The sequence below is a fragment of the Saimiri boliviensis genome, chromosome X (assembly GCF_048565385.1).
Source record: "Saimiri boliviensis isolate mSaiBol1 chromosome X, mSaiBol1.pri, whole genome shotgun sequence".
Classification (NCBI taxonomy): domain Eukaryota; kingdom Metazoa; phylum Chordata; class Mammalia; order Primates; family Cebidae; genus Saimiri; species Saimiri boliviensis.
The window spans coordinates 61,490,529-61,503,162 of record NC_133470.1 but is presented as its reverse complement, the minus strand read 5'-3'; the positions used below and the strand labels follow the sequence as shown (position 1 = coordinate 61,503,162).

Here is a 12,634-nt window from a genome sequence, read left to right as displayed (position 1 = left end):
ACAGCATGTGCAGATGCTTAGAGATGTGAAAGTTGTTGGGGTGGGACTTCAAATCTGTCATTAAAGCTGGAACCATAGGTTTCTACAGATAAATGACCAGAGATAAGGTTGGAGTGGTATAAAAAGTCCTTGAATGCCAAGCTAAACAGCTTGGACCTGATCTTTTAGGTCAGTGGTTCTTAACGCTTTTTTGGTCGTCGACCCCACTGAGTTTTCCACCACCAAAAAAGGTTAAGAACCACTAACTTAAAGAATGTACATACATCCCCTAGAAAATGTACATACACAAATTTTTCCTTGTAGTTTCAGAAAGTGTAAGGATTTCCTGAAGCCCATGTATGGGTCCCAGCTTAAGAACTCCAGCTTTAGACAGTGAGATGTCACTGAAAGAATTTTTAGCCATGAAGAAGTAACGTTGTCAGACATGCATTTTAGGAATATGACTCTAGCAATAGTCAGCAGTTAAACCAGAGGGACAGAAACTGTCCACAGAGAAATCTGTGAGGACATTATTTTGATAATATATCCAAGAAGAAATGAAAGCAGTAGTGATGAGTATAGAAGAGAGAATAAATTTGGGCTGGGCTGGGTGGCTCACACCTGTAATCACAGCACTTTGGGAGGCTGAGGCGGGTGAATTACCTGAGGTAAGGAGTTCGAGACCAGCCTGACCAACATGGAGAAACCTCATCTCTACTAAAAGTACAAAATTAGCCAGGTGTGGTGGTGCATGCCTATAATCCAAGCTACTCAGGAGGCTGAGGCAGGAGAATTGCTTGAACCTGGGAAACGGAGGTTGCAGTGAGTCGAGATCATGCCATTGCACTCCAACCTGGGCAACAAGAGCGAAACTCCCATCTCAAAACGAAACAAAAAAGAAGAAGAAAGAAGAAAGAAGAAAGAAGAAAGAAGAAAGAAGAAAGAAGAAAGAAGAAAGAAGAAAGAAGAAAGAAGAAAGAAGAAAGAAGAAAGAAGAAAGAAGAAAGAAGAAAGAAGAAAGAAGAAAGAAGAAGAAGAAGAAGAAAGAAGAAGAAGAGGAGGAGGCGGAGGAGGAGGAGGAGGAGGAGGAGGAGGAGGAGGCGGCGGCGGCGGCGGCGGAGGAGGAGGAGGAGGAGGAGGAGGAAGAAAGAAGAAGAAGAAAGAAGAAGAAGAAGAAGAAGAGGGAATAAATTCAAAAGCCATTTAGTAGATAGAATAGATAGTAAAGAAGACCAATTAGATATAAATGATAAGGAAGGGGTAGTGTAGAGTTCTTGTGTAGATGATTGAGTAAATTGTTACCATTAAGAAGCTTATAGGGTAAGGAATCATGTGTTTATGAAATATGTAATTGAAGATGTCTATTAGAGAGCTGATAATAGGGCCCAGCCCAGGACTTCTCCACCTTTAATGTGTATATGAAATCTCTGGGATTCTTGTTTAAATGCAGATTCTGATTCATGAGGTCTGAGATGGAACCTAGGAATGTGCATTTCTAACAAGATCCCAGGTAATACATGCTGCCAGTCTGTGGACCATACTTGAAACAGCAAGAGACTGGAGCTCAGGAGAATCATCTTCACTAAAGATACAGATTTGAAAGTCAACAACATTAAAGATTGTATTAAAACTAAGGAAATGAATAAAATCACCTAAGAAGCATATATAGAATAATAAGGGGGAGGGGGTAACAAACAAATACTGAGACTTATGGAACTTTAGTGTTTAAATGGAAGTGGAAAAAGAAAAGCCTCCAAAGGAATCTTGAATGGTCAAAAAGAGAGAATCAGAAAAGACATCACAGAAACCAAGGGTGAAACTCAAGAAGAGCAGTTTGAATAGCAATGTCTGGTACAGTACAGCAGGCATTTGCAACAGGAGTGATATTTCCCTCAATGGAACAAAAATTTATTCTTGGGGGAAGGAGGTGAAACAACTTTTGTTTTATAATGGTTTACAGTCATCTAATGTACCACAGTACATAAACAGATGTACACTGTATCTGCAGTATTAAAATGTTATGGGGAGTCAATTAGGAAAAGGTATCTAAAAAGGCTCTTTCGGTAGAGGTGGCACATGATAATGAAAAAATGGTTGACAGCCTGTGCAACATAGTGAGACTTCATCTCTACAAAGAATTAGAAAATTAGCTTGGCGTGGTGGTGTGTGCCTGTAGTCTTAGCTACTCAGGAGGCTGAGGTGGGAGGATTGCTTGAGCCCAGGAGTTTGAGGTTGCACCACTGCACTCCAGGCTGGGTGACAAAGCAAGACCCAGTCTCAGAGAGAGGGGGAGACACACACAAACACACAGAAAGAGAGAGACAGAGAGAGAGACAGAAGAGGAGAGAAGAGAAGAGAAAGAGAAAGAGAAATGGTTGAGAAACAATGCTGTAGAGATGAAGTAAGATTTGTCAGTAAGGAGGTGATGACGAAGATGACTTCAAAGGATGAAAAGGGATGTGCCAGTGAGACAAGGAAGTGTCAGAGTGGGGGTATTTCAGAAGGCCAGAATAGCATTTGCAAAAGTCATTAAAGCTGGAATATAAAATTAAAAGGCAGAAATAAAATAAACAATGTAAAATAAAAAGCAGAGCAATGTAATATAGCTCGGCAGATTTGGGAAACTACACATAGCTCAGTATTGCTGGAGGGTTAAGGTATAAAGTAGATAATGGCAGAAGAAGAAGTAGAAACATAGAAAATGGGTCATGAAGTACTTCATGTATATTGGAATCACTGAATTTTAAAATGTAGATTTCTAGGTCTCTCTCAGACATCTCGATTTGGTAGGTTTGGGGTAGTGCAGGTAGGAACCTGCACTTTCAAACTCTAGGAGTAATTCTGATGCACAAATTTTAAGAAACTCTGCTGTAGGAAATGGGAGACACTGAAAAATTATATTAGGAAGTAACGTGGTTGGATTTGTGTTGTAGGAAAATAACTCTGATTGAAGTTATAGCAGATGGATTGCAAAAGGCATAGGCTGGAAGTAGAGAGATCGCTTAAGGTATCACAGTGCCACTGAAAAGTGATGAAGACCTGAACTGAGGCAAAGCAATGAGATTAGGGGGTGGGGAATGGTGAAAGCTGATTTGAGACAGCTTTAAGAGATAAAAGCAAGTATTGATGATTAAGTAGATATGGGAGGAGGTGAAAAATAAGGAGGATAACTCAGGTTTCTGGCTTGCTTAAGTGGAGTCCCAAGCAAAATGGGAAGTAATGGCAATAGCTAACCTATGTTGAGCTATATGGTAGGCACTACCTTACATGCATTTTTCTCATGTATCCTCATAGGAACGCTAAGCAGTAGGTAATAATTATTATGTCTATCTTACACATGGAAATACAGAGAGGTTAAATGACTTTCTGAAGGTTAGTAGGTGGCCAAGTTGAGATTCAAACCCAGGCAATCTGGATTCTTAACCACTGTGCTACACTTACTACACTACTTCAATAAATAGGAATAGGTGGTGGTGTGCATCAGAGGTAATATACAGGGAAATTTAATATCTGGATTTGGAAATCGAAGTAGAAGCTGGAACTGGAGATACATGTGTTGCCAGTATATCAAGTGGTGGTGCAAACCATGAAAATGGATGGGATTACTTAGGGAAAAGGTAGATAATAAGGAGAAAATGAGTGGAGCCTAGAACCCCAGAAGGCACCGCCTTGTAATGGGCAAGCAGAAGAGACTCCAGCCAATTCAGCTGAAAAGCAACAATGAAGGCTAGTCACATAATCAAAATAGAAAGGAGTTACTGAATCCCAAGGGAGCAGAAGAGTTTAAGGAAGAAGAGTTCTCAACAGTTTCATGTACCATGAAGAGGCAATCTAGATAGGTACTGAAGTGTCAGTCATATTTGGCAATTAAGATGGCCATTAATGACCTTGGTCAGAGAACTTTCTAGAAAGTGATGAAGTATACCTCAAATCATTGTATGGTGAGTAACAACTAAGAAATAGGAAAGAAAAACTACTCTGTCCAGAGGTTTGAGTGAGAAAGAAAGAAAGAAAAGAGGAGGGGTGTGGTCAAGGGAAAGTAAGGGTCGAGGGGTGGTTTGCTGGTTTTGTTTTAAGAGATTAAGAACACTTAAGGGCTGAAGGGGAAATACAAGAAATATGAAAAAGATGAGATGGAGCAAAGTCTTAGAGGTGGCAGGAGAGAGTGAAGTGAATGTCTTTTAGAGAATAAGCATCTCTTGTGAAGCCAGAGTGAAAGAAGTCAAGAATGAGTGTGGCAGAAGAGTGTGGGGGGTGCCTGCCAGCACACTGGCAAAGTGCCTGCTCAGTGGCCTCTGTTTCTCTGTGTTGCCCTCTTGCCCTCTTGTGTAACTTGTTCACAGACGTCTTTGAATCCTTTGATTCTGCCTTTTGTCGTCAGTGTCTAAGGCAGTCATCTTGTTTCATGTAAATTCCCTGAAATGGAACTTACCCTATCCATGACATTATTCATTTCACCCAGCACAATGACTCCTAACCTCCTGAATGTGTCGAGATCACATCTGGCTTGGTTACTTTAACTGGCTAGTCCTCGCCCTTCCACCAGCTTTATCTAATGTCTTATTCTGTTTAGTTCTGCATCTCAGTTCCCAATATTTTCCTTCATCTTACTCTGATAATCCATTTAAGACCCACATCTCTAATTTGACCACATCCTTCTTCCCCCCTAACAATTCTGTTATTTACCTTCTTATCCCATGACATTTCAGCCTTCTGCCCAGCAACATGGAATCTATGCCAGCTAGGCCCTCTCTGTCCTACTTCCCTGCTAATAGAGGGAGAAATTACTCTCTCCTGGAATGCTACTGGCTTCTGGGACTTTCACCTGGAGGCAGTAAATGGTAGAGCCATAAAGCTCTATGCCCTTTGTCTTGGCAAGCTCTACAGGAAGAATGTTGAACTAAACCTCCAACTCTTAGTTACCACCCACCCAGCAGTTAGGATCAAAGCTACTAGAGCTGTATTCCAAGAGCTCCACCTCCTTTTGCTTCAGATAGAGTGAATGACAGTGAATTACACTACAGTTCCAGTTCCCCAAAGGACTCTGTGCACAGTGTAACTTGTTAACTGAGCTGCCAAACCTCCTTCTCTACACCACCCCAGCTCTAGCCTTTGTAAACAAATAGATAACTGCATGAAAGTGGACATCTAGATTCAGTATCAGCAACATTGCCTCAACACCAAGGGAAACCCCTCCTTAAACATGGGAGCATGTCTCTGTACTTGCTATTCACACCTGTTCCGGGCTGGTACCTGTAGAACAGGCACATCCTTAGACAAAAACAACAGGACTTTACCATAGTAGCCCAGATCATTCTCTGTCAATACATGTCCAACCCTTAAGGCCCTTCATCAGAAAACTGCCTGGCCAGCCACTAGCATAGTAATCAGCTAGGACATGCTTTGTCCCTATGGCACCCTACCACTAGCCTCTTGTTTGTAAGGGGTGTTCCTAAAATTCCTATAGAACTGGGGAAGATCGTATATCACAAGTGAAGTATGGCACAGGGAATCCCAGCTTAATCAATTACTAGCTTCATCAATTATTACCTCTCTGTGCCTCAGTGTCCTTATTTATAAAATGGAGATGACAATAGTATGTACCTTGTAGGGTTATAAGGATTAAATGTGATCATTGCAATTAAAGAGCTTAGCAAGAGCCTGGCTCATAGCAAGTGTTTGATGAAAGTAATTTATTATATACAGACTAGGTTATACTCAGGGGTTCTTAGGCAACCTCTCAGACAAGTTCCTGATCCAGTAGGTCTAACTGCCTATGCAGCTGAGGTCGCCTTGATATTGTTTGTTACCAACTACCCTTTTTCCATATGCCACCCCTCACTGAGAATAGACTATTCACTACTGCCTTCAAGACTCACATCCTTCACTTTGTCAGAAATTTGCTGCTAGCATTTTCCATGACCTTCTACCCCACCCAAAACAACACAGAGAATTCCCTATTCAACCCACCCCTCACACTGCTAGAAGCCAACTCATACCTATAAGGCAAAAAAAGATACTACCTACCAAGAGACAGAGCGATCACCCCTAAGTGATGAGGATGACTATATGGTAGCCCTGGTACCCAGGACTTGCCTTACTCCCAAAGGAGCAGATGCTCTCTGAGTCTAAAATCAAGACCTTCTATAAAACAAAAACTTTGGACAGCATCTTGATTCCTCCTCTATCTCTGCCATACTGGCCTTGAGACTCTTTCTGGAAATAAAAAAGGAGTTCTTCCTTGTCATAATTATCCCATCCTTAGTGTAATTACTATCCAAAATTAGTCTGGAATATTCTAAATCAATTTCATAGTTGTCTACTTGGGCAATATTTTGAAAAATTCACCTAATGTGACTTGACAGAATCTCTGGGCTGGAGGTATTGGAGCGATTACAGTAGTACCAACTCCAGGCCAAACCCCAAAGTGTAAAAATTGTGTTTCTGGACCACATTCTGTTATGCCAGAGTTTACATAGTGCTGGGTAACATGTAAACCTTTCTGAAAGAAGTCTCCTAGGAAGATTAAAAACATCCAGCAATTCCTTGATACTATCAGCAATCCATCTTTATACCCCAGTACTCATCCTGTACATCTTTATACCCCAATACTTGTCCTCCTTAATAGAAAGGAATTTAGTTCCCTGATACAAAAAAATGACCTTCCAGTAGCTTAAGGTCTAGCTTACTTCTACCCCAGCCCTGGCCTATACTGTTGACTAATGCCTTCATCATCCAGGTGTGGAGTGTGGGATGTTGTCCTGTTGCAGGAGAACCTGGGTACTTTGATCTCTGACCCTGCACCCACTTCTCCAGGAAGTTGGTCCTAACCAAGGTCAGTTACCCCAAGTGGAAATGAGAGCTCTTAGTGATCAAGGCCACTTTAAAGATGGGACATACTTCCTTTCAGAGGCAGCTGTGGCAATGAGCTCAAACCATTACAGCCTGTACCAGCCAGGACAGACTCACACCCATGCTGTTTCAGAATTCAGAATCTTAAGAGGAAGTAGAAATGGTTCCAGTTTGAGAATGTCACAGCCATTTACCTCAGCCACAGCATAGGTAACAGGCAGATGCACATGTAGAACATAAAGATCCTGGCTCATCATAGGGAATCCCAGAAGTTTACTCTCCACGTGCCCCATTTTCATAGGATCCAGGGTTGCTTGTGTCCATGAGCACCACTCCAACAAGCCCACACAGCTATTCAGATTTGCTTGTAACCTGATGGATCATATTTCATAATGTGGTCTGCATACCACCTTCATCTTAATCCTAAAATGATGATTCCTGAATTAGACCCTCTAGGGGTAGAGCCTAGGAATATTCATTTTTAACCAGTGCCTCCCCAGGTGATTCTAATACACAGCACACTTTGAGAACTCTTTGTCTAAGGGTTCTCTTAGTTGCCTCCTGTCTGACCTAACCTCTAGTATGCCTTGATGATTTCTACAGTTGAAGCAAAGATAGACCAAGGTATCTTCCAAGCCCTTGGGCCATTGGGACATTGTCCCAATGAACCTTATTGTAGATTCACATCTAGAATACTTTCAACCAGTGATTAATCCCTCTTACTCTCTTAGCCCAATTCACACCAACTACTGCTGCCTTGTTCATCTAAAAGGTCTTCCCTTTCTCAAGTTCCATGGCCATCTGCTCTCCAGCCACGGCCATATATGTTAACTAGGTACTGGGGGACAGTACTGCTGCTACTCTAACACATAACACATTAGTTCTCCACCCCAGACTCCTCAGAATGCATTTCTTAACAACTCACTACACCCCTCCATCCAGGCCTCTTCCCTTCAAGACATCAATCATTTTTAGCCTGCTATTGCTCTGGCTAGTTACTGAAACCATCAACACTCCAGAGTCTGGCCAATACCTGGGTCACCCAAAACCAAGTATGTACTGCACAAGGACATAGCCAGTTAGCGTTTACCATACAACGTAGCACAGGGATTAAAAGCAGGAACTCTGAAGTCACACTGCCTGGGTTTGAACTTCACCAGTATCACTTTCTATGTCAGCTTTAACAAGTTACTTAAACCCTCTTTTCCTCAAATTCCTGAGCTATAAAATGGAGATAACATGACCTACCTCAAAAAACAGTGTGATATGATATGAACTAATATGTGTAAAGCATGTAGAATAGTGCCTGGCACATACTGAGAACCAAAAAGTGTTTGCTCTTAAATTGTATATGTATTACACTAACTGAGTCATTCAGGTGTGAGACATCAGTGAGATTTCATCCGGTCACAGACTCATCTGCCAATGCCAAAAATTGAAGGACTCTTTATAAACCTTTGAGTGAAATTCAGTCATCTGCCCATAGACCTCCTGCATCAGCAGATCCTTGAACTTCACGCTTTTCCTCCACATGATCATTCATCCAGTCTTTTCAATATTCTTTGGTGTACTTTGACTACCTTGTCTCTGCAATTAGCCCCAGCAACCTGAGGCTAAGAGACCAGTTATGTTATGAAAGAGGTGCTAGATTTCCAGCAGCATCATGGTTGGCCTACTACCTGATTTTCTGAGAAGGTTGTTAATCAAGATATAGTTGGGTGGACCACTCAAAGGGACCTTGATATAATCCAAATATAGGTGTGCTTTCCCAGCTCAACCTCAGCAATTTCTCTTAAATGTTATTCTGAGCTGGTGATTACAGTAGCACCAACTGCGAGCTAAGCCTCAAAGTGTGAAAATAGTATATGTTCACTTTCAGTTCAAGGTACCAGGACTGGGAGTAAATTACTTGCCTCCACCCTCACTTCCTGACCCCAGATCAGTTGAACCACTTGACCTGTTCTCACTGATAAAGGAAAAAGATCAAACTATTATGCTCAGTGACCAAGGTAGAGATTGGGAAAGTATAAACAAAATTAATGACAGCAGATGTGAAAAGAAAGGATAGCATTTGAGAGTATAAGAGAGAATGGACATGGCGATCAATTGGCTGTGGGAGTAAAGAGAAGGGAAATGTCAAAAATACCCAGTTTCTTGCTTAAGTAGATGGAAATATTTTAGCTAAGACTGGAAATGCCATACCAAAAAATATATAGAAGTATCAAAGGATTTCTGACCGAGAGAAGTAAGTAAATGTATAGGCAGGAGAAGGTGGTAGAGAGTAGATTAATTGGTGGGTGTCTGATTGACATCCCAAACTTAGTATGTCCAAAGCTGAACTCGTAATATTTCCCTCCCATATGGCAACCCTATTCTTCTAGTTGTTTAAGCTAAACATACCGGAATTACCCTTGACTCCTTTCTTTCACACCTCAGATTCAATCTGTAAAAAAAACTCTGTCGACTCTGTCTTCAAAATATATCCAGAATCTGACCACCTCTCACTACCTCCAGCACTACAACCCTAGTCCTAACTACAATCATCTCTCTCACAGATTATTGCAACAGGCTCCCAGCTAGTGTTCCTGCTTCTAGCCTTGCCTCTCTTTGGTCTGTTCTCCATACAACGTTAAAATGATCCTTTTAAAACGAATTAGATCCTGTTACTCCTCTGCTCAAAACACTGTACTGGCTCCCTGTTCCACTCAGAGTAAAAGCTGAAGTCCCTACCATGCCCTACGAGGCCCTACACAATATCCCCTTTCTCCTCTCCCTGGTAAAGCTACCATTTTCTTCTTTCCCTCACTGTTCTTCAGGCACTGGACTCCTTGTGCTCCCTTGAACATATCTGGCATGTTCTCACCTCTAGGCCTTTGCCCTTGCTGTTCCCACTGCCTGGAATGCTCTTCCCCTAAGGATGTCCTTCACCTCCTTTAAGTCTTTGCTCAAATAACACTTTCTCACTGAGGCCTTTCCTAACCACATTTTTAAAAATTTGCATACCATAGAAAATCCTCCTATCATCTTTTCCCTGTTTTATTGTTCTCTATACTATTGATAATCTGAAAAATAATTTGCTTGTTAATTATATCTATCTTGTTTCACCCTCCCCCTACCACTAGAACATAAGCTTCATGGAGGTAGGAATTCTTGTCTGTTTTGTTCATCACTATAGCTTCACTGCCTAGAACTTTACCTGGCACATAGTAAGCCCTCAATAATACAAGGGCCCAGCTCGTATTGGGGAATGGACAAGTGTGAAAGTTGCTGTAGATGGGCAGGACAGAGATGAATAGGAAATGTTCATTCCCAACCCTTTAAAAGACTCTCCACCACAGTGTTACCAGTTGACTTACTGAATATTAAAATGTTTGGGAAATAAAGTTATTAAATTGAAATGATCAGTTAATGCCTTCTCAAGATAGATAATAAATATTTGTTCAATGAATCAGTGGTAATATCTTGACAGATATTAATTTATCAGGACCAGGGAAGAAAGAAGGTGAGAGGTTCCACACGGCAGTCAGAGATTAGAGTACTCACAAAGTCAGGCAGTCAGGATGTCAGAGATTCCAGCATACTGAAAGTTACTAGACCGTGGGTTGTTATGTAAGTTTCACATTTTAATCAAAAAACCACTAGAGGGAGTGCAAGGTTAAATCAAGTATGTTTTCCGCTTAATGAAATTCTATTAACGTCATTCTCGTTTCTATTTATTGATCTGATGTTCATCTAAACTGTTTCATCAGGTCAGAGTGTTCTCCTGCACCACTTTCTTTCATCAGTCCAGTATCTGACTCATAATCGGTCTTCAATAAGTATTTAAAATGTGAATAAAAGAATGAAAGAACGAGTATTTAGAATCAACAGATTTTCACCTTGAAATTTGTTTTACTAATTGACAGTGGTCAGTATTTCCATCAAGAAACCGTTCTTCGGTTTTGCACAATGGCAATATCATAACCAATGAGGTCTATCTGAGGCGTAATTATTGCTAATTGAAAACTTTTCCCAATACCCTGCCATGACGACTTGAAATATAGTCGGCATTAGCAATTTTTGACAGTCTCTACAGAGACTGAATAAAAAAACAAAAAACAAAAACAAAAACAAAAAAACCATTCTTCAGAGTTCGTAACCTAGCTGATAAAGATAACACTCTTGATCCTTAGTCTTAAATAATGTTTAGGCAAGAGGAGGAAAAGAGTCAGACTTGGAGTTTGTATGCCTTATTTGTATAAAAGATTGTGTCAGAAAAGAGTATATGTTGTAAGGCCAGACTTAGGAGTCACTAAAGCCCCAGGGAGGCCTCTGCTCCCATACCAACTCCTCCCTTCTCAGGAGGGGTAGGCAGCTGCTGAATTATGCAATTCCTCTAGGCTTCCTTGACTCCGCTGGAATTGTTAGCTCTGCTTTTGCACATGGAGATTTCACTGCTTGAGAAACCTGCTGTCCACAATGTGCTTGAAAGCTGTAGGGTGGTTCAGGAGGAAGAAAGTTAAACAGGCTCTGCTTATTGTCTTAATAATCCATTGTTCTCTCTGAAATTCTCTGAAAGGATTTTGGGTATCTGGATTTGCAGCTTTCTGATCTGGGATATTGTGGGAGGTATGGAGTCCTTGTCTAGTTGTCATCTGATGGCTGAAGTTTCCACCTGCCCTAGATCCAGGCCCATGAGTTGGACCCTCATATTAAGAATTTTTCATTAATGCAATCATTTTAAATGGTGTGACAAAATAACCCTTTTTAAAAATTTGATAAACATTTTTTTAAGAACAGTTTTAGATTTATAGAAAAATTGAGCAGATAATGTAGAGTTCCCATATACCCCACAGTTTCCTCTATTGTTAACATCTTACATGAGTATGAAGCATTTGTTACAATTAACCAATATTGATACCTGATCATTCATTACAGTCTGTAGTTTATTCATAGTTTATAGTTCCTTAGTGTTTACATAATGTCCATTTTCTGTCCCCGGATCCCACTAGGACACCATATTACATTTAGTTGCCTCCTTAGGCTCCTCTTGACTGTGTCAGTTTCTCAGACTTTCTTTAATTTTGATGACCTTCATAGTTTTGAGAAATACTGGTCATAATACTCAGTATTATATTTTTCAGTGTGTTTTATGTATTTTAATGTATTTTTCCATCTATTTAATGGAATCTTTTCAAAAGTCTGAGAAACACAACCCATTTTTATTGCTCTTCTCAGCACCTATTTTTATGATAAATCTGAACATTTCCTGAAGCTAGTCCTTGCTAGAGGAGGGCAAGTGTCTCTAGCATTGGTGAATTTTTCTAGTACAGTAAAGCCTTTCTATTTGTTTTCCATTGTTACCAACCCCAAGCTGAAATCATCTTTTCTTAGGCAACTTAAATGAAAATTGAAAGTGTAAACTCAAAGTACGTATCTAAAACTAATTATCTTTTGCTTTCAATTTTTTTCTGATGTCTTCACTGTAGTAAGGGTCCTACTTTTTCAGTGTCAGTGTTTAAATATAAGAACCAAGGGACTGAAAGCGGTGGCTCATGCCTGTAATTCCAGCACTTTGGGAGGTTGAGGTGGGTGGATCACCTGAGGTCAGGAGTTCAAGACCAGCCTGGCCAACATGACGAAACCCCATCTCTACTAAAAATACAAAAAATAGCTGGAAGTGGTGGTGTGCACCTATAATCCCAGCTACTTGGGATGTTGAGGCACAAGAATCGCTTTAACACAGGAGGTAGAGGTTGCAGTGAGCTAAGATTGCGCCACCGCACTCCAACCTTGGTGAGAGAGCGAGACTTCATCTCAAGAA

General features: G+C 40.8%; 1 protein-coding gene and 1 non-coding gene across 7 annotated transcripts in view; both read left to right on the top strand.

The window, feature by feature from the left end:
- The window catches only part of HDAC8 (histone deacetylase 8), a 255,073-nt gene that overhangs the window by 20,698 nt on the left and 221,741 nt on the right, over positions 1-12,634 (top strand). The window lies entirely within an intron of this gene.
- LOC120366743 (U4 spliceosomal RNA) lies at positions 10,769-10,909 on the top strand. The gene has a single exon (XR_005581305.1). It is a non-coding gene; the product is annotated as a U4 spliceosomal RNA (small nuclear RNA).